The 21,814-nt window shown below is 44.6% G+C and overlaps 1 protein-coding gene across 4 annotated transcripts in view; it reads left to right on the forward strand.

Moving 5' to 3' along the window:
• The first annotated feature begins 368 nt into the window (after positions 1 to 368).
• The window catches only part of DENND2B (DENN domain containing 2B), a 101,452-nt gene continuing 80,006 nt past the window's right edge, over positions 369 to 21,814 (forward strand). For all 4 annotated transcript variants that reach the window (XM_021685749.1, XM_021685751.1, XM_021685752.1 and 1 more), the window contains exon 1: positions 369 to 637. The gene's annotated coding sequence lies outside the window, so the exon portion shown is untranslated. The remainder of the gene's footprint in view (positions 638 to 21,814) is intronic.

Here is a 21,814-nt window from a genome sequence, read left to right on the forward strand (position 1 = left end):
CTACCCGCACTCTGGGACCCAGAGGAAAGGCTTGCTTCCCCTCCCAAGTGCTCCAGCTAGCTCCCTCCCCTCTGGCCAGGATTCCTCCAAATTAAAAAAAAATGAGACACTGGAGGGGAGGAAAACAAGTCCACTCACTGTCTTTCCCTTCTCCCATCTGAGCTGTTGAAGCAAGTTCCCAGGAGCTGCCCAGAGTCCTTGTTTGACTGGAAGGGAGGTAGGAGGAGTGGAATGTGTGCAGAACCCGAGCTGATCAAAAGACAGTGCTGTTTTGTGGAAGCCTCCCAGAACTGAGAGCGGGAGAGAAGGGGGGTGGAGGGGGAGAGGAGAGAGGAGACAGAGAGAGAGAGAGAGAGAGAGAGCGCGAGTGAGAGAGAGCGAGCAAGCGCGAGCACAGGAGCATGCTGGCTGGCGAGAACAGGGTCTCCATGACAACTGGCCTGGCCAGCTAGAAGTGCTCTGCTCATTTGGCTGGAAGGAACTCCACGAAAGGTCAGAGGAAGGAGCTGTGGGAAGCTCGCAGCAGGTATCGGAGCTTAAGCGAGTGGATTTTGGGGCCCTGGGCTCCCTTACAGACTGTGGTGTGAGCCAAACTCTGCCGAGAATGGAGTGGGCAGGAAAGCACCGGGACTTTCAGGTAAGGTCAGCTCTGGCTTGGATTGTTTTTTCTCCTTTCCTGGCCATAGTCTTGGGCTGTTTTCTGGGAGGCAGGCAAATGTCTGTACTCTCTGCTCGGGGTTTGGGGCTCAGGAATGATGTCATGCTTCAACAGTTGGATTCTATTAGCTTAAGGAGGAGGGAAACAGCCAATTTTCTTGACTTTGCAAATCTAGCTGATCTCACTCTTGCTGAACCTGAGGTGTTTAGACTTTCTGTAGAAATCATCATCTTTTATTTAGCACAAAGGCTTAGGATATTTTACAGAAAGAGTGTTTTATATAGAAAAAGCAAGTTATCATCACTCCAGTATTGTGTTTGAGGTTCCTACACGGAAACTCCAGTGTCTTTTGAGTGGCTTGGTTTGTTCTAGTGAACACTGTCGGTTTTGTCTCTTGGTGCTGCTATGTCTGACCTGTAATGAAAAAAAAAAAAAGCCAGTTAACTCAGCTAGGGGCCTGTGGTGAGTTCCCAGTCTCTGGAGCAGTTCTTAGGACAGAGGGACCGTCTTAGGGATATCTGAGCTGGGAATCACACTCTCAGTCTCTCTCCCAGGTAACTTGGAAAGAAGCATGTTGTTCTCCTGCGTTAATAAAGCCCATCACAGGCTTTCCTAAAAAGTATATGGGGTGGAGGCTGGCAGGTGTGTGTGTATTTTGGGTTGGGGGGCCTGTGAAGAGGTTTCCTATACAGGTATCTCCGAGTGAGCTCTCAGTGGTGGCCGCTAAGAGCTAGCTTGCTCGTGGAGACACGAGGTATTGTGGTTGTGCCAGATGGATACTTTGGGTTAATATTTTAACCCAGTCTCAGGGCATGCACTGTCCATGCTGTGCACTCCTCTTCTGTTTGTCGTATGCTTTGGTAAAACTTGTTCTGACCTAAAGGACTGGTGTGTGGTGAGCTTAGTGTGGCCTAGCAGAAGAAACCCTTCCAGAAAGGCACTTTATAGGTGATGGGGTAGCTAGGTTGTTAGTAATCTGATTTGGAGGATTCATGCAGCAGACACTCCCTGCAGTAGGGACCCATCAGGAGATGTGCTTCCGCTTCAGGCATGTTGTATCTCAAACTTACTCCTGGGCCTCAGGGAACATTGTGGATGCCTTTGGTTTCTCTGTGGGATGAGGGAACAGCTGCTGTCCTGGCTCTTTGGTTTTTCTTCTTGAACTTTCTGAACAGAATGTCTTTTGTATTCTGGCAGACAATGAGGGGGCCTTCTGATTAACTTCGGGTCAGCTTGCCAATAAAAGCACTGACCATGTCCCCAGTTTGGGCTCCCTGAATGTGTACATGTATGCATCAGTATTGTGGCCTAAGGGTCCACAAGGGTGAACTCCGTGGCCCTGCACCTCAGATGGGCCACTGTTAAAGTGATGCCTCCTTTTAGTACACTCCAATGATCCTCTGCTTGGTAGAAACCTCTGTTTTGTTGGGGGGATATGGCATTGCACTATTGGTTGGGATTAAATTTGGGGGGTATGAGGAAGAGGCAGTGCAAATCCAGAATCTCAGTTCTCCTCTGCTCAAGTGGCTGTGGTTGGGGCTCACCTCCCCCCAGCCCCGATATGTGAAGAGGGCTAGCGATGATCATTCTTTTGGTAAATCAGAATGAACACCGGATTTGGGGTTAGTAGACTTGAGTCCATGGTCAGATTCTGCTACTTGCCATCAGGGTGGCTATCGGCAAGACCATTAACCTCTGTGACCTTCAGAGTTATTAGCTGTGAGATGGGAGATAATGATATAACTACTTCAACAGGTCTTTTGGGAAGAACAAAAATGAGATAATTTTCATGAAAGTAATTCTAAGTAAGTCAAGTCCTATATAATGTAAGATGTTGAAGGATGACCCCACTCTATTCTGTATAGTCATTTTGCCCCTCTGTTCTGGTTTCCCAGTTTATAAAGTGCCCTTTTCTTTTGTGCATTTACAAATAAAAATGAGGAAAACCTTTAAAAAGTCCTTTAAGATATTAAAGGAAACAAATAGTGCTTTCTTTGGGTTGGGAAATAGAGTGATGTTCACTGTAGGCTTTGAGCCTCATAAATGATCCTTCAGAGATGAAACTTTCTTTCCCTTAAGTCACCTGACTCATGTGTTTAGTACAGAAGAGAGAGATTCCAGCAGACCCTTTGCTTTTCCAGTGTCCCACAGCTAGCTACCTGGCAGTTATGGTGTCATAAATTTCAGTAGCTGGAAGAGAGGCTTCTGGTTGTCAGGTTTGGTTCCCTCATTCTGCTGGGTTCTGCTGGGGAAACTGTTTTGAGTGGGCAGAGAGGCCTTTCTCCTGTTCTGGGTTTGAAAGGCAGCGTCTAACTGGCAGGAAGAGTTAGCGCTCTGAAAGGCTCCTTGGGGGCTGGGCAGCTTTCAGGAACCTGTGTGACTACAGCTTAGAGGGAAACAAGAAAGAAAGAAAGAAATGAGGAAGTGGGAATTTCAAGGGCAGAGATTCTTGATATGCAGTGGGACTGTGCCAAGGAACAGAATAGCAGGGGTGGGGAGACTCCAGGCAAGGACACCCGGATCTGATCTCAGGGAGTGTGTACGGCTCATGGCATGCTTGGTGGGAACACAGGGAGGGACCTGGCACCCCACCTGCAGTCCCAGCTTCTGTCGTAGGACAGGGAAGCTGCCTACCATGCCCTGGGCTCTGGGAGGAAAGCCCTGGGAAGACCCTAAAGAGGCAGATTTGTTGTTGAACAACAGAGCCACCTTCCCAGGCGAATCACAGCCCAGCAAGCCTCTAAGGCCTGATGGCAACTTTGTCCATAGCTTAGGTTGGGGCTGCAGCTGTTCCCCACTCCTCCTCAGTCCAGCTTCCCAGAGCTGAGTCACACGTTGGATGGATCCCTCTGTGTTCTTTAAGGATTAAAAAGTAACATTCCTGTTCTCACTCCCTCTCTCCCCCTTCCTCTACACCCCTTCCTGCACACTCTCCCACTGGGCTCCCTCTCTCTAAAATTAGAATAATCAGTTATCCAAGGAAGTTGAAACTTTGAAATGCCTTGGAGGACAGGCTTAGGGCATCCTGAATTCCGCTGTCTCTGCCCTGTCCCTGGAATGGAGGGCTTGGGTATAAAGTTTGCAGGGGCGCCCCAGACTCCAGGTATCATGGCCATACTGCTGGCCCGGGAGTAAGAGAGGCTGTGCTCCATTTCCTACCTAATCTGATTCTAAGAACTACTTTGGGAGGCACCACTGGGCACCTGAGGGTGGTGGGAGGGTCTGAGTCAGGGACTGCCAGAGCACCTCTCTGCAGGCAGGCGGCTGTGGGGAGAGACTGAAGAGCATGTCTTCCTGTTGTTTCTCTTGTCTCCTATGTGTCACTGTCCTGGAGTCTCCTGATTTCTAGTGTTGGGCCCAAGAGAGTTTGCTGAGGCAGCCAAGCAAAGGGAATGCGTATCTGAGCCTGGAGGAGTACAGGCATCAGCCCTGCAGAGTGTTGGCTTGGCCTCCCTTCTGGTCCTCTACGTTAGCTTGGGAGAAGAGGGTGTTTAGGGTGGACAGGGGGAGGGGAAGGGGAAATCTGCCGGCAGATAATTGAGTTCTTTGAGTTAGAAGAACCATGGAAAGTGGAGAAGGGGCCAGGAGGGCATGAAAGAGGAAAAAAAAATTACCGTCTGGCATAGTCTGCAGAGATTTCTCTATAAAGCCTGAGGGAGAACTTGCATTAGTGAGCGCCTTCTCCTGGGGGTGGGGAGGGAGAGTCTGAGCATCTATTTTTTGCTGGGGAGGAGGCACTGTGTGCATCTATCTCAGTAGGTGGGTGTGGTGAAATACTGGGTGCATCTGTCTTAGGGAACATGCCACGGAGTATTGCCTGATAGAAAACCCCCCTGTAAGACCTAGAAAACTCTCCTATGTGTATGTGTGTTGAGGGGAGAGGAGGATGTTAAATGAGCCTAGACTACCTTATTGTAGGATTTCTCCAAAGATCCCTTCTCTTATTATTTTTGGCTCTAATATACTGTCAAAATTATCAGTATTCTTCTCATCTAAAAACTGCCTGTGTGTTAGATTGTACTGTCTCTATAAAGGGTGAATTATATGCAATTAGAGTATGATACCTTCTTAACCAAAGCTGACCTGTTTCTAAGGGTTTGTCATGAAACTGCCCATTTCTCAAAGATGCAGACTCTTCTTGTGCGTGACTTGTCACTGAAGGGCTTTGTAGGTGAGCTGGAGGTTGACTAATAGGAAGCAGCACATCAAATGAAGGACTGTTTGATCCTTGGGAAAATGAGATGAACAGGGGGTTATGGGAGTCTAGGAGGAAACAGGAGAGAAGCTCTGGGCAAGGGGACTGGGGCAGGGGAGGAAGGTAGTTCTGAGGAACAGCATGGGAGATAGAAGGCAGTAGCTGGGTTGCTCTAGGAGGCCTTCACAATTTAGCAGAAGGTTGGCCTGCCCCCAGGGGACCCAAGGGGACCGTGTTGTGTAGGTCCTAATAACCAGGGAGGCTGGCATTGTGGTTGACACCCTGTTCATTTGCTCCTGGGCTTGGAGGCATCTCTGGCGCCAATGTGCCCTCTTGGTCTGTCCACCCATTTTGTCAGTGAATATGGAGGGTCTGGGCCAAGAGCTGGGGAGGGTCTAAATAGTATCAAGTGTGAACCTGATGTTGTCACTAGGTATTGTATCGTAGTTATTTCCTCCCCAAAGTGAGCCTGTCTCTGTGATTAAGAGAGAAGAAACATAGGCCTGCTGAAGTTAGGGTTTTACAGGTAGGGTTAATGACCATCTCATGCTTCAGGCTGGGAAGAAGGCGGAACGTCCAATTTTTAGACTCTGATATAAAGCACTGTTTGAATGATGGAAGAGAGCCAACTAAAAACGACTAGAGATAGGAGGGAGAGGGTTCTAGGTCTCTGTCGAAGCTTCTCTGAGAGTGTCAACAGATCAGGTGTGGGGGATAGGAAAAAAGAAAGAGGAAAATTGGAAAGAAAACTATATAGTCAGCTAGTTTTCAGAACTCTTCAGCCTTGTTCGAGGAAGTGAATTTTGGTGTGCTCACTTGTATCTTGGAACACAGGCTCCCTTATGCAGTTCTGACAACCGAGTTTTATAGATTGCTTTTAAATGAATCAACCTGTGTTTGTTCAGCTATCAGTGACTCTTGATCCTCAGTGCGTGTGTGGTGGAACGAACCATTTGCACTTACCGTGAGCATCTCAATGCCATGAGGTGCAGTGGTGAAGAGCTGGCGCTTGTGGGTCTCACACGCCTAGGTTTAGAATCTGGCATTACAGTTACTAGCTGTGTGACCTTGGGCAAGTTGTTTAATCTCCCTGAGCCTCTGTTTTCTGTGAGGTATCTGTAAAATGGATATAATAACAGTACTTAGCTTGTGAGAGTTGTGCTGAGGATTGAATGAAATGATACATGGAAAGCTCTCAGCCCAGCCTGGCACCTAGCAAATGTGCAATGCTTTCCCTTATTATCATCATCAACTTAAAGCAGCATTTTGAAGAGTAAGGCTGGCATCTCTTAATCAGGTTGGGATTACAACACAGGAAAGTCAAATCGGATTCTATTTATTTAAGATTTTATTTATTTATTTGAGAGAGAGAGAGAGCATTAGTTGGGGGGGGCGGCAGGGAGAGGGAGAAGCAGACTCCTCGCTGAGCAGGGAGCCCTATGCGGGGCTCGATCCCAGGAGCCTGGGATCATGACCTGAGCTGAAGGCAGACACTTAACCAACTGAGCCACCCAGGTGCCCCCCCCGTTAAATTAATTTTTAAAAATCAATGGAAAAAGGACTTAGTGTCTTAGTGTCTGCATCTGTAAATTGGGAGTAATGTTACTCACCTCAAAGGTTTGTCGCAAGGGTTAAATGAATTTATATAAAGCACTTCGCTTAGTTGCTGGCACAGATATGCTCTTGGTAACTGTCGCTGCGATTGTTGTTCGAGATCTCTCCCTCCTGTGAGTTCCTCTGCCTCCATACAGCAGTATAAAGAGCCCTGGTCATGTAGTCAGCAGATCTGAGTGTTAGTCCTGGCTCTATCAGTGACTTGTCCGATGACCTTGGGGAAGTAACCTTGGCTTCTCTAGACTTCGGTTTCCTCTTCTAGAAAGTGGAAGGTTTAGATTGAGTGTTTTCATTGACATTCTGACTTGATTCTTAAGTGCATGTATCTTATCTTTCCAACAGATTCCCCGAAGTTCTATAAAATTAAGTATAATATTTTATACATTTTATTTCCCCAAAGTGGCCAACATATATAGTTTATGCTTAAACAACATTTCAGTAGCTTTTTTAAAAAATCCCATCAGCTGGACTCTAGGAAGCGTTTGACTTGGTTCTTGTAACTTGGAGCTTGGGATCTTGTTCTCAGATGCACGGGGCTTGGTTGTAACAGCTTGCAAAGAGTCTCCAGCCTTTGGCCAGTCAGAAAGTCTACCAGGTTAGTAAGAAAGGAGGTGGGTTTCACTTGGTGCCGATGGGAAAATTTTGGTCGACAGATGTTGAGGGTACTTATTTGCCATGCTATATAGACTCAGATCAGCCCTGTGAATAAATACTGCCGTCACTGTTTCCTTCTCTCTGTGGAGAAAAATGGCAGTGTTTCCTGGCTGACCCTCTCTCTCCCTTAGAGTTTGAAGTGAGTCAGTGGTGCTCAACGACAAATTCGTGTGTTAGGAGAAGAGCCGTCTAACGAAAGAGTGATGCTTAGAGCCTGGGCTCTGGGGTCAGACAGTTGGGGTTCATATTCTGGTTCTGCTGCTTACTCCCTTTGAGATCTTGGGTAAATTGTGTAGCCTGTCCATGCCCCAGTTCCTTTGCTGTGACACTGAGTACTATTCCATAGTGTTGTGGTAAGGCCTAAGTATCACGTGCTTAGGATAGTACCTCATATCTGGTGTTGAATGAAATATGAGCAATGCCTGTTATATTTCTTATTCCCTTGTAAGCCAAGCAGAGTGTGTTTCCAAGTGGCTGGTCTGTCTGGTTTGTTCTTCTGAGAAATGGGGGCAATACCCCCTTCCTTCCTGTCTTGGGCAGACATCGAGTATCAGCAGAGCAGTAATAAGTGTCCTGCAAACAGTACATAGATCGTAGCTCCTGTACTTTGCTTTTGCAAAGACATGTATAAACCAGAAAGGGAATCTGAGCTAAAAGAGCATGTAGGTTGAAAGGACCCTCTCTGATGAGTAACATACATTATATGGCACTGGAGTTAGGGACATGGCAGAACCCTGGGTAAAAGAACAAGATGGGAAGTGGGCTGAGGGAGAGTGTAAACTCAGAGATGGAGCTAGGTAATGAAGAGTGGTATTTCTGGGCAAGTGATAGTGGCTACAACGGTAAGCCCTATGGAGAAGCTCCTGGCACATTATCTTCCCAAGAGGGACATTGACTTCCCAGCCCCAGGTGAGACTTGCCCCCACAGTGATCACTCAGATCAATCTCAGAGGAGTGGTGGATTGAGATGAGGTGGTTCTAATCTGTTCCTAACTAGAATGAGTAGCATGAGTAGCTGGTGTATCTTATCTACAAGTGTAATTATAAAGAGATTTCCTTTTCCAATTGCAAGAAACAGGAACTTTTGCTGCCAAACTTAGCAGCATGTTTTAAGTCCCTCAAATCTCCTCTGAGTGCTACCAAAGCTCTGAGCTTTGTTGTTATCTCTTGTTGAAATATATCCTGGAAAGGTCATATCAACAGTGCCAATTTATGGGCCTACTGAACCCAGGCAGGCCTAGGGCAGAATGGGGAGTTCCTGGGAGTAGGTTCTTCACAGATTTTCCCTTTGAGTCAGGCTGTTTATAATTTAAGGTTCCTTTTGCTTCAGAAGACCATGCTCTGCAGATTAGGCTCAAACATTTTATTTCTTCTGCAGTTTTACTTCTGTAGGAGGGAGCTCTGACTCTACAGTAGCTCCCTGTACTGTGGGGAGATGCTCAGCCTTGATGGTCCTTATGGCTGCCAAAACCATGCCCGGCACTCCTTATTGTAGGTCGGTTTTCTTGGCACAAAGTTGTAACAGAATCCTTCACCCCATTTAGTTGATTAGCAGTTTTTGACCTACTGTGTGTTCTGAAGGAGCGACTAAAAGAGGCAAAGACCACATGGTATAGAAGCCGCACTTACGTATTTACACTCATTCGTAAAGATCTGAGGAAAAAGGGGCACCTGGGTGGCTCAGATGGTTAAGCGTCTGCCTTCGGCTCAGGTCATGATCCCAGGGTCCTGGGATCGAGTCCCGCATCAGGCTCCCTGCTCCTTGGGAGCCTGCTTCTCCCTCTGCCTCTCTCTCTCTCTCTCTCTCTGTCTCTCATGAATAAATAAATAAAATCTTTAAAAAAAAAAAAAAAAGATCTGAGGAAAAGAAGATCAGACCCGTGTGGGCATGTACAGTACTCTGTCACTTGGCAAATAGGGAAAGGAAACTAAAGAACCTAACCGACCCCAGCAACTGTAAAGAAGTGTGGTGCTTGAGTATGTGAGAAAATACCTGGGACAGCTGAGGTGAACTTGGCAATGGCAGTGACCTTGGTTGGCAGTCTGTGACTTGACTAACTCAGCCGCTGTGTTTAGAGAATTGAGGCTTTGGAATCTAGGAAGGAAAGAGAGCACTGAAATTTTTTATTTTCTTTGCCTCCCTCTAACCCCCTGATTCACTCACCCGTCTGGGTTCAGATGCCCACGGAAAGACTGCCAGCTAAATTGCTGTTTTTGAAGTGGTGTGGGTAGCACTGTCCTTTCCGGGTCTCCGTGTCTCTGGGTTGGAGCCCTCACTGCTGCCCAGGAGTGAGTTACTGCTCATTTGTGCCGGGAGAGCTGGCTGGGAGGAGTCTGGTGGTAAGAAGGGCAGCAGGTTGAACTCTGAGGAAATGCCCGAAGGGAAGTGGCAGGGATCAGGTTAAAAAGAAAACAGTGAGGAACAACTGGGGATGTTTGTCTTATTTAAATCTCATCAAATAGAAATAGAAAAGCTTTTTAAAAAAGATTTTATTTATTTGAGCGAGAGAGCAAGTGAGTGAAAGAGAGAGAGAGAGCGCACAAGCAGGGAGAGGGCAGAGGCAGAGGGAGAAGCAGGCTGATGCAGGGCTCAATCCCAGGACCCCGGGATCATGACCTGAGCCAAAGGCAGACGCTTAACCAACTGAGCCACCCAGGCGACCCCCAGGTGGGTTTCAAAAGCAGTGCTATCCAGGCTTCTTTTTGCCTGAAGAATACCCAAGGTCAGATGTCTACATAGCTTGCTCAAATAAGTTGAGCCCTGGGAAACTGTAGAAACTAAAGGAGGATACCATAGAGTTATGTGTATTTACCACAATAAGAAAAAGTCAGCAGGGTTGGGGGTGGGAGCAAGCCATGGAGACTGTAACATCTGTGACATCATCCCAGCCCCTGAGAGCAGTTAATGTTTTGTCACCAGGGGAGTTGGATGACTGTTTGTGTACCCCAAGAGTTTATTTCTCCTCAGCCTTAAAAATTTAAGTAATTAATCGAAGTATAGTTAACATAGAGTATTATATTAGTTTCAGGTATACAACATAGTGATTCGACAACTCTGTACATTGCTCAGTGCTCCCCATGACGTTAGTCACCATCTGTTACCATACAACATTATTATAAATTAGTGATTATATTCCCTATGCTGTACTTTTTATCTCTGTGATGTATATATTTTGTAACTGGAAATTTGTGCCTCTTAATTCCCTTTATGTATTTCACCCATACTCCCACTTGACCGCCCTCTGGCAACCATCAGTTTGTTCTCTGTATTTAAGACTTTGTTTCTTGTTGTTGTTGTATGTTTGTTTGTGTTTTGTTTTGAATATTCCACGTATAAGTGAAATCGTATGTTATTTGTCTTTCTCTGACTTATTTCACATAGCATAATATCCTCTAGGTCTATTCAAGCTGTCCCAGATGCCAAGGTCTCATTCTTCTTTATGGCTGAGTAATATTCCAGGGTGTGTGTGTGTGTGTGTGTGTGTGCGCACGTGTGTGTGTATACCATGTCTTTATTGTCTTTATCCGTTCATCTATTTTTTTAATTTTTATTTATTTTTTTAAAAAGATTTTATTTATTTATTTGAGAGAGAGAAAGAGAGCACGAGTGGTAGGTGGGGAGAGGGAGAAGCAGACTCTCCACTGAGCAGGGAGCCTGACGTGGGGCTCCATCCCAGGATCCTGGGATCATGACCTGAGCTGAAGGCAGATGCTTAATCGACTGAGCCACCCAGGTGCCCCTATCCATTCATCTGTTGATGGACACTTTCATATCTTGGCTGTTGTAAATCAGTACAAGCACTGTGGAAAACAGTATGGAGGTTCCTCAAAAAATTAAAAATAGAAATACCATATGATCCAGTAATTCCGCTACTGGGCATTTACCCAAAGGATACAAAAACAATAATTTGAAAAGATATTCACACCCCTGTGGTTTATAGTGGCGTTATTTACAATAGCCTTTCTCTTTTTACTTTACATTCTTTCCTTCAGATCCCACCTTTTGCTACCACGTAGAGAAGCAGGGTGTGGGGGTGTGTGTGAAACTCTGCATCTCTTTTTAGAAACGTTTTATTCATTCATTCATTCATTCATTCATTCAATACATAATCATTGAGTACTCATTCTGGTCTAGGCACTGTTCTATATACTGGGGATGTGGAGATAACTAAGACAGCAAAGTCCGTGTGTCATGGAACTTAAAGTATTTGGGGGTAGCAGTCAGTAAACAAGTAAACAAATCAATAAATGAGAAAAAGATAGTGATAGGAGCTATGAAAGAAGTCGTGGTGATATAAAAGAGGGAGAGTAATAGGAACTTGAAAGCTATTAAAAGAAAAGTTAGAGAAAGTGTTTCTGAGAATGTGACATTTGACATTTGAGCTGCAAGTTCAAGCACAAGAAGCAGCTGTGAATGTGCACGTTTGGGGAACGTACATTTCTGGAGGAGGGAACAGTAGGGGCAAAGCCCCTGAGGTAGGAAAGAGCTTGGCATGTTGAAAGAACATGAAGAAGTCATCATTGTTAGAATATAAGGAGCCACTGGTTATAAGGATGTAAGATGTTGGTGGAGGCTAGGCCAGGTACAGCCGTTTGGCCACGGGAAGGAGTCTGGAGAACCAACGTGGGGGGCATACATTCTAGGCCTGTGGCACACCTAGGGATAAGATGTCAAGAGAATGCTCTTGGCTGAGGTAGGAGCAGAGGGATGTCAAATGTGAGAGGGATGATTGGCTAAGAGGAACACTGAATTTGATCGAGAAGAATCAAGAAAAAGAATATGGGGAAATAGAGGGGATCTGGAGTGGGGATAGGCATAGCTAATTAGCTAAAAGAAGTGGAATAAGTCTGATTCAATTCTGCATAATTCTTGGGATCAAGCAATATATGTTTTAAAAATTGCTGTAGATTTTAGGTTTGTGGTGTATCAATAGAGAATGCTTTCTGTATTCCTGGCATTGTATGAGACCAGGCATTTCCACTTGCATCATTTGAGTAAATTCTCACAATAACCTTTGAGTGAATTTGTTGATGCTCTGATGTCTGCAGATGAGGAACTCAGAGTGGCTAACTTGCTTAAAATCCACATCTAAGTCTGTATGATTCCAAAGCATGTGCCCCTTTTATGCCTCCACTCTGATTGGTACACCAAATGTACCTCCTCTTAGTTACCTAAAAGATTCCAGGTGCATTTTCCCCCTGATTTATGTGTTGTTTAGTCATGTTCTTCTATCCATTGGGAACTAGGATAGATTTTGGATGTTTGTGGATTTGAATGAGTTCTTTTCAGCTTTCCTGAAAGGAGTACCTGGTTAAATATGAAGAATGCCAGTCCAAATCAAAATCCAGGGAGGGTGGGGTAGGTGGCAAGACTTGGAAACAGATAATCTGAATCACATCTCTTTGGGTAGGAAGAGTGATGGTCTTTCTTATGAACAATACTCCACAAGTAGTCAGATGTCTTAGATTATGATTCCTTCTGTTTTATAGTAAGAAGATAGAATTTGTTTTTGGAAAATTTAATTTTCAATAAACTAGCATTTGTAAATGAACTATGCTAGTTTACAGGTCTCCTTTAGAGTCTCAAAGTTTATTGGAAATGTTTGAGGAAAGAAATTTATCAGGCCACAACTTTCACTTGCTGGAAATTGAACATTGAGTAGTTTCTATTGGTGGCTACTTCTTTTTTGAGGGATTGATCCTGTTTGGATTCTGTAAATCAAGGGTCAGGATTCTGAAATGAAAATGTGTGGCTGTTTATAAACTCTCATTCCTCGGTGTTCATGAGATCTGTGTTCAGCCTTGTCAGCCAGCTTAGACAGAATAGTTTGTGAAGGGCAGAGCAGGGTAAGATTGAATTTCATTTTAGCATAGATTCTTGACACACAGAGGAATTTTCTTTTGTAATGGGATTCAGCTTTCCTGTCTCCCCTGTCCCTGTCTGTTTTAGTAACTACTTTGCTTCTGAAGGAAAAGATATGTGGTTAGGAAAGATTCCTTTAGACAGTGTTTTTATCTTCAGCATTGATTCACTGAGCAGACGTGAAATCGTCACCTACCATGAGCAGGTCCCTACCATGAGTGGGGACATACAGATGAATTAGAGGTGTGGCTGAGAAGATTGCTTCGGCCAGATCTTAAAGGGCTTGACCCTTCCAGGCACTGGGGAGTCCTTCTTTTGAAAATAGGGAAGGAACACAATTGGATTTGGTTGGTAGAAAAGAAACCTGTGAGACCACGTGGAAGATAAGAATGGGGGGGAGTGGGGAGAAAACTTCTGTTACCAGGTGTAGCTAGTGGGGTAGTATTCCAGTCTCTCACAGTTCATTTAAGGCAGAGTATGAGGGAATTCTGGAGGGTCTGAACTCCAGGTTTCAGGTTTTCAGACTTGAGCGGGCCCCAATTCACCTGAGAGCTAGTTTCCAATTCAGTAGGTCTGAAGTGGGGCCTGAGAATGTGCATTTTTAACAAGTTTCTAAGTGCTGCTGGTGGTTGGGAACCCGCATAAGAGTCTCAGCCACTGAGATTCAAATGAGGGTGTGAGGGTCAGATGTAATCCATATGCCTTCTTTCGGTGACCTAGAATTTCATGTCTATACTTTAGAATCTCTTGGGTGGCTTACCACCATAATGTCAACAAAGCCTGGTAAAGGCTTGCGCCCTCGGTTGCAGTGACTCTTCTCACGATATCCATATCACTTCCGGATGAGGTTTCCAGCTGAGTGCTCGTCTCTAAACAGCTGTTTGACTTCTTGGAAAATGCCCATCCTGGGCACTTGGTTCTATTAGGACAGATGACATTTATGTCAGGATAAGCTCCCACCTGCCCTTTAGCACACCCCCTGGTTGGCAGGACTGTTTCAGGGACTGCAGGCAGGCTGAGCACCGAGTGTTGTTCTGTTGATTAACCAGGTTTACACAGGACATGCCTGGGAGATTATCTCTTTAGCCCAGGAGTTGAATTTCCAGGGCAAAGTCCACAGTTGGCAGCTGATAGGCTGAGAACACCTGGAAGAGAGGATTTCACTTGGCTTTCACTTATCCAGGCCTCAGTGCCTCTTCCCAGAGAGGTCAGGTGTTCTACTTGTCTGCTGCCCAAGCAGGTATCTTTGGGGTGCTTCTGCCAGAGCAGTGTGGCTCCAGGCACTGCCTCCTTGCTATCTAGTTCAGGACCCGTGGCTTCCGGTGATATGCTTGCGTGAATAAACATAAGCTGCCCTCTCTTCCTTGGCGTTCTTACTTCCTGCAACACTATCTGTGCTTGCTTCTCTCCTTGGGGGAGGCTCTCCCGGGGCTCCCCTTTTCTTTGCTTCACTCATTAGTTCAGCGCAGTTGTAGAATTCTGTTTCAGTGTGGGAAGAGATATGAAAGGTTACCTGACCTAGCACTGCCCAACCTTTCTCATAGCCCTGCACACACAGGAAATGATCATTTTGGTAAGCAATTTGGGATAATAGGAGGAGGCTCCTGGTCGTGCTGAGCCCCAGTGCTGCCCTGCGGCTTGAAGGAGTCGCTTTGTCTGCACAGCTGTAACCCATTCTTGGCATTGTGGTTGGGAACTCTGGTCCCGTCCCAAGTGCGTCAGAGTTTAGAGGTGAGAAAACAGAGCACCCAGAGAGGTGGCAGAGCTAGGACAGGGATGCAGGTCATTGCACTTTGGATTCAGGGCCTTTCTGTAAGCATTTCACAAGAACTGTAATGTGTTGCAATTTCAGATTAGTAAGCATCGCATGAAACTGTCTCAGGCTAATTTTTAAGATTTTTTTCTTTTTTAATAACAAAAGTAATATATTTGTTCTATAAACTTTTACACAATAGGAAAATATATGTTGGAATATGAACCTCTCCTATAAACCAGTGCGCCAGGAGTATAATCATTGTTCACAGTTGGGTAACAGTGGATTTTTCCCCCTACAATACATTTATATAAACATTTATTTTATTTTTACAAAAAAAGAGTATAGTCTAATCGAAGCTGGAAAACAAAAAGTATTGGCAAGGATGTGGAAAAATTAGGACCCTCACACACTGTTGGTGGGAATGTAAATGGTACAGCTGTTGGAGAGCCAAATTCAAAAGCTAAAACTTACTGTATGACCCAGCAATTCCACTTCTAGGTAGAAAACCCCCAAAATTGAAAACAGGGACTCAGATACTTATATGCCAATATTCATAGCATTATTCACAGTAGCCAAAAGGTGGAAAGAACCGGAGTGTTCACCCACGGATGAATGAATAAACAAAATGCGGTATATCCACACAATGGACTATTATTCAGCCATAAAAACGGGTGAAGTTCTGATACCTGCTACAATGTGGATGAACCTCAGAAACATTGTGCCAAGTGAAATACACCAGATACAAAAGGACAGGATACTGGCTGATTCTGCTTATATGCAATATCTGTAATTGGCGATTCCCAGAGACAGAAAATAAACTAGAGGTTTCCCAAGAGTCTGGGGAGAGGGGAGAATGGGGAGCCATTGCATAATGATGGTTACAGAGTTTCTGTTAGAGTGATGAAAAAGTGTCAGAAATAGGTTGTGTTGATGACTGCACAACATTGTGAATGTAATTAATGGCACTGAATTGTAAACTCAAAAATGCGTAAAATGGCAGACTTTATATATATTTTGCCATAATCACAAAATGAAAAAAAAAGATTATACTCGCCTGAAAATGTTTTCACTTGGTCATTTACCTCGGCTATTGTTCGTTGTCAGTGCATTACTTTTTCGCAGCAGCGTTGGGTTTCTTCAGGTGGGTGTAGCATACTTTATTTAACCCAGCCCCCACTGATGGACACTCACTTTTCCAGCTTCTCCTGTCCTGAGCAGGGCTGGGCCACAGTAGCCAGCCGTCTACAGCTGTCTTTGCCCGAGCATTGTAGTACTTGTTCTACCTTTGGCAAAATTCCTAGAAGGGAAGATTTGCTGATCAAAGGTATACTCATTTAAAATATTAGTAAACTTTGCCAGACCACTTCCCAGAGAAGTTGCATCAATGTAATTCTCGTCAACAGTATGTAAAGGTTTCTCCTGCACCTTTGCCAACAGGGCTGTTACAAATCTTTGCCAATCTGATAGGTGAAAAGGATTTCTTATTGTTACTTTATTTAGGATTTCTTTCTTTTTTTAAAGATTTTATTAATTCATTTGACAGAGAGCGCACAAGCAGGGGGAATGGCAGAGGGAGAGGGAGAAGCAGACGTGGGGCTCAATCCCGGGACCCTGAGACCCTGACCTGAGCCAAAGGCAGATGCTTAACCGACTGAGCCACCCAGGCGCCCCAGGATTTCTTAGTGAATTGAACACCTTTTACGCTCACTGGCAGTTCTGCTTATTCTTTTGTGAATTTTTGTTTCAAATACTTTGTTTGCTTTTCTGTTTGGTCATTATTTTTTCTTATAGATTTAGTAAGAGCTTTTACATATGTGTTTACATTAGTGTAAGTTGCTGATCTTTTCTCCCCCAGTTTATTTTTAATTTTTGACTTTTTTTTTTGCTAATTATTTGCCTTTCACGTGTTTTAAATTTTTCTTTAGGCAAATGTATGATATTTTCCTTGAGGGCTTGTTTTTTCTCCCCTTAATGACTTTTGAATTGAATATTGTGTCATGCTTGGAAGAATTTTCTTCACTCGTCAGAATTATACAACTCATTGATTTTTTTCTAGTGTTTTTATGGTTCCAATTAAGCTGTAATTAAGTTTGTACTAAGGATTGAGGTAGGAATTAAATTTTATTGATAATAAACCTAAAAATAACCTTTCTCCTATTAAATCAGCTCTTTATATAAAATTGGTAAATGTCTGTTTACTTCAGTGTTTTTCGTGAATGAGGCTACCCATATTTAATTTTTTGCAATATAAAGGTCTTTAGTGAAAGAGGCAGATCAAGATCAAGGAATTGTGCCCGGGTCTTCTGATTGCCAGTCGTGGTTTTTGTTTGTTTTCTATTATCCTTACACAATGCAGCCGGATTCCTTTTCTTGAGGTTTGGGGATAATTGCATCACTCCCCTTCTGAAGAACTTTACAGTGAATCCTCTGTGCAATTATATTTGACACACTAGACCTAGGTAATGTGACATGAAAGCTTCGCTCTTACATTGTACTTGGTGAAATGAGCTCAGCCTGGCTGAGGTGGGAGCAGAGAGGCAAATGCGTGTTTGGTGCTGAGGAGGCTCAAGGGCCAAAGTCTGAAGGGATGTTAGGACAAGACCCAGGAAAGGTGTGACTCTGGGCAAGGGGAGCAGCAGGAAGAAGTGAGCAGAAACTTGGTTGCTTAGAAGATTAAGGAAGATTTTTGAGCTGAGAGAAGGAAGAGGAATAATTATTTATGTCCCGATTACTAAACTAGTAGGTCCCACTTAATTGTATTTTAAAAGTCACCTTTCAGGGCTGGGTTAGCCAAGGGTTGCTGCTCCTAAGGGTTGTGAACCCAGAGGAGAAAGCCTTATTCAAGGGCCAGAGGAAGTCAAATCCTGCAACCAGAGAAGTTAGGGTTTGAAAGACCCAGGAGAGTAGCATCGACCTGGCTTCGTTTCTGTTCTTGTCAGCCAGGAGCTTAGACGGAAATGTTTTTAGCGGGAATAGGCTAAGTAAGGAAGCAGGAAAAACTACTTCAGACCAGCAGACACTCATTAGGCCCCTATCGATGGCTGCGTATGTACGTACAGTCCCTACCCTTAAGTCCTCAAGGAGCTTAGTAGTTCAGGGGCTGAGGCACGGAAAAGGTCAATACACTGTAGTGTCATTTATGTTGCTGTGTCTGTGGTACCAGGAGGAAAGGGTTCGTTTAGTCCCTGGTGGGAAGAGCGGGAAGAGGGTGAAGGGCAAGGTTTCACAGAGGAACTAATGCTGATTCAGATTTTGAAGGATAAATAGATTCTTTTTTTTAAGTTTGTTCCTTTGGACCGCCATGAAGAGTTATTTTTTAAGTGGCCAAGCCAAAGGAAGGGCATCCCAGGTAGAGGATCAGCATATGCAAAGACAGAGAGGAGTGGAGCAATATGTGCAAAGTTATGTGCACATAACTACCGGTTGGTCATTTTGGCTGTGCATAGTAGGGCCGGATGAGCAGTGTCAAGATGAGACTGTCGAGGCAGGTCTCAGGAACTAGGCCTTGAAGGGCTGGATCTGCCATGGCACACCAGATCACCCCAAACATATTGGGTATTTAAACAACAAAGATTTTATTATTACCTCTCATGGTTTTGGGGGTCTTGCTTGGGGTCTTCTCATGTAGTTTTAGTCAGACGGTGGCTGGTGCTGAAGTCTTCAGAAGACTGACTCCCCCCATGTGTGGTGCCTGAGCTGGGAAAATTCAAGCAGTTGAGGCTCCTCTGCTCTGTTGCTCTCACTCCATCTTTCCCTGACCCTCCATCATTATTCCCTGGCGTCACTCTAGCATGGTGGGCTCAGGGATCGCTGGACCTCTTATAGGGTGGCTCAGGACTTGAAAGTCAGTGCCCCAGAGAGGCTGGTGGAGGTTGCGTGGCCTTTATCTAACCTGGCCTTGAAGTTAAGCACTCTCACATGGGCCACCTTCTGTTCCTTGAGGTAGAGGGGCCTTTCTGGTTCAAGAAGAGGAATATCAAACAGTTTGCAAACTTGTTTTGAAATCATCACAATCATACAAAGAAACTTGAATTTTATGCTATAGGGCAGTCTTTGCCAAACTTAATTCATTGCTTACCATCTTTACAGTATAACCATGGCCTCTTAATACCTGACCTGTTATTTACATAGTGTTTGAATCTGCTCATGTTCGAACTTAAATTTATTTTAAAAGGAAATGTTATCTCACTCTCTTAAGGTGGAAAATCAATATTCCTTGCCATACACACAAGATAACTTTTAAAGTAAATACAGTGAGAACAAAAAATTTTAGCCAGATACTGCTGCCTATGAAAGTCTCTCTGAAGACCTGGAGTGTTAGAGCTTGGGACAGCAGCAGGGAGTGGAGACTTTCTTCTGAATCAAATGAGAAGGTTCGAAAGAACTAGCAGAGGAAAGACTTGATCACCTTGTGGTTTGATACTGCCGAGGGCCTGCCCTACAGTTCCTTACCACGCTCCTGGACGCTCCCCTGTGGGCCATGGAGCTGCTATAGAAGAACTTGAGCCCTGGAGTCATCTGGTAAAATTTGCACTGTAGCAGGATCGCTTTGGCTGAAGTGTAGAAAGTAGACTTGAAAAAAGTAAAAGTAGGAGCAAGGAGATGGTTCTTAGGAGATTATGGCAGAAGGTCAAGCAATTGATAATAAAAGCAGGGTGAGTGAGTGGCCGGGGAGTGGAGGAGGTGAGCCTGAGGCATTAAGGAGACAGGGTTTGCCGGACTTGGGGACAGACTGAGCTGGAGGAAGAAGGAGAAGGGAAAGTCAGAGACAGCTTATAGAGTTGGGGAAAAGTGGAGAAAGGCTGTGGAAAAAGTACAGGAGGGAAAGTGTTTTATTAGAGGTGGAGTGGAAATGATGAGTTCTGGTTTAGGCATTCCTTTTTTTAAATTTTTAAAAAAGATTTTTTTTCTTTTTCTTAAATTTTTTTAACATGAATTCACTTGGCACTTTATGGATTTGTCTGATTGTTTCTTTGGGGTATTGTGTAGGTTCTTCCTCTCTCCCCTGTATTTTCTGTGAACTGCAGATTAGATCTAGAGGCTTGATTAGATTTAGGGTAAGCGTTTTGTGTTTTTTTTTGAAAAAAAAAAAAACCCTTTATAAATGATGCAGCAGATCAGAGGCACATAATGTCTGGTTTTCCCACTGTTATTGATGCTAAATTTGGTCACTTCTTAAGGTAGGGCCAGCCAGATTTCTCCATTGTAAAATTATAGTTCTCATTTTATAACCAGCAGATAATCTGTGGGTAACCTTTGGCACTGTTCCCCATCAATCTTTCACTTAAGTGGTTTTATTTTTTAAACTTTTTATTGTGGAAAATGTCAAACATACACAGAAGTAGAGAGAATCAAAGATGAACAGCCATATATCCATCGTCCATCTTCAGCTGTTATCAGTACTTGGCCCAGCTTGTTTTATCTCCATCCTTGTCCACTTACCCCTCCTCTTTCTCCACTGGATTTTGGGGAGCAGATTCCAGGCATCATAACATTTCATCCATAAATACTTCACAATGTCTCTCTAAAAGACCTCTCAGACACGTTTTAGACATATTGATTTCTGACCAGTGGATTTAGCTGCCCTCACGAAGGAACAAAGAATGCTGATGGTTGAACTGATCCCGAGTTAGGGCTTTACAAGTAGGTCCGGTGGAAGGTGAAGGGGCTAGAGATTTGAGGGTGTGATGGATTGTGGATTCCTGCTTGGAAGTTCATACTGCCAATCCTTCGGTACTCTGGCCTCACAGACCCTCGGTCTTTTCAGCTCTAAAGACTTCATCTTCCATCCTCTTATGGTCTCATCTCATAGCTTGACCATACTTTTCGCCTCATCACCTGGAGCTCTTCCACTTTCAGGATCCTAAGCTTGGAAATTCCCTTCGCTCCCCAGTCTTCTGAATGTTTACACATCCCACTCTTTATTGTCCCCTCTGGACAGCTGATTCTCTGACCTTTCCCTGCTGGTGGAGCCTCTGAGCGCCCTCAGGACTGCCCGCTTATTTTCTGCTTCAGCCCAAACCCCAAAGACAAGAATTCCAGTCATGTGCTGGATTACCTGAAGTTCCCTCCCTCACTTCTCCTTCCTGTGCTCTTCAGTCCTGGTGGGCTCCATAATCAGATTTTGCTGCTACAGCCCCTGGATTTCTGAGGGCTGCCTCATTTTTCAGAAGCACAGTTCCTTACCCATCATTCCTTTCTCAGAAAATTGCTACGATTTCCTAGAGAAAAGACAAGACCCTTAATTTAGTTCTCAAAGACCTCTGAGATCTGACATTTCTAAGTCTTTCCACTTCTCCTTTTCCCTGGTCTACTTCCAGTTAAACTCCCATCAGACTGAACATCTTGCCGTCCTTCATATGTCTTCTACTTCCCTGCCTCCAAGACATTGCTCATGTAGCTCCATCCACCCAGGATTGCCCCTTTATTCTTTTGCCATTTGACCTTCCGGGCCCAGTGAGTGCAAGGGCAGCCCTCTCTAGGAATCCCTCCTGCTTCTTCAGTTGGAAGTTATCCCCCTCTACCTAAATCCACAGCATTTCATCTTTCCAGTGGCCCTTAAAATAGTCTTCCTGGTATTTATTATATTTATGTTTCTGTTATAACCACCTTACTGGAATGTTTGCTCTTTGAGGGTGGACCTATGCCTGAGGCATTTTGGTGTCCCAGCCAGCACTAAGCACATTAATTTACACATGTTGGTGTTCAGTATGTATTAATTGAATGCATGTATGATTGTGTGAATGGAAGGATTTTAAGTGTGAATTCCCCTGGCTTACCAGAGACTGCCCTTAAAATTTCCTACCGCTTCTTCTGTTCTAGTGAGTAAAGAATCAGACTTAGCTTGACCTGGCCCCGTAGAGGAATAGACCAAGCTCCTGACCCACATTGCAATGGGTGAAGCACCAAGCTTGTCCCACTGTGGGAGCAGGAGCCTTGAGTACCAAGAGTTCTAGCAGGATATTTCAGGTTGAGGGAGTTAGGCTGGCTTGGCTACATTCTGTGCACTGTAGGGGAGACGATTTCAAAGTAGTACAGAAAAAGGAAACACTGAGAATGCTCTTGGCTGAGGTA

Source organism: Neomonachus schauinslandi, chromosome 11, assembly GCF_002201575.2.
Source record: "Neomonachus schauinslandi chromosome 11, ASM220157v2, whole genome shotgun sequence".
Taxonomy (NCBI): Eukaryota; Metazoa; Chordata; class Mammalia; order Carnivora; family Phocidae; genus Neomonachus; species Neomonachus schauinslandi.